Source organism: Eimeria mitis, genomic scaffold (assembly GCF_000499745.2).
Source record: "Eimeria mitis Houghton genomic scaffold, Emh_scaff4727, whole genome shotgun sequence".
In the NCBI taxonomy this organism is placed as follows: domain Eukaryota; phylum Apicomplexa; class Conoidasida; order Eucoccidiorida; family Eimeriidae; genus Eimeria; species Eimeria mitis.
The window spans coordinates 3,853-4,432 of NW_013573031.1; positions in this window are offsets into that span (position 1 = coordinate 3,853).

Consider the following 580-nt stretch of genomic DNA (forward strand, 5'->3'; position numbering starts at 1 on the left):
GTGCCGCTGCTGCTGGTAGTGCTGCTGCTGGTGCTGCCGCTGCTGCTGCTGCTGCTGCTGCTGCTGGTGCCGCTGCTGCTGGTTGTGCTGCCGCTCGTGCTGCTGCTGCTGGTACTGGTGTTGCTGGCTCTGCTGCTGCGGGTGCTGCTGCGGGTGCTGACTCCGCTGCTCCTGCTGCTGCTTTCCCTGCTGCTGCTGCTGCTGCTGCCTCTGCTGCGGCTGCTGGAGCTTCTGCTACTGTTTCTGCCGTTGCTGCTGCTGCTTGTGCTGCTGGTGCTGCTCGTGCTGTCTCCGCTGCTTGTACTCCTGCTCCTCGTGCTGCTGCTTCTTGCTCTGCTTGTTGCTGTTCTCTTTCTCCCTGACCTTCGCAGCGTCGTATCTGAGGACCCTGGGGGCCCCCACCCTGGGGGCCCCCCAGGGGGCCCCCCCGGGGGCCCCCCCGGGGGCCCCCCCGGGGGCCCCTCAGAAGCGGGTGGCCCCGGGGGCCGCTGGGGGGCCCCCCATGGGGGAGAGGATGATGTACCCTCTATGTGGCCGAGCAACTCGCCTGGGGGCCCCTCAAGGGGCAGGACCGGGGGCC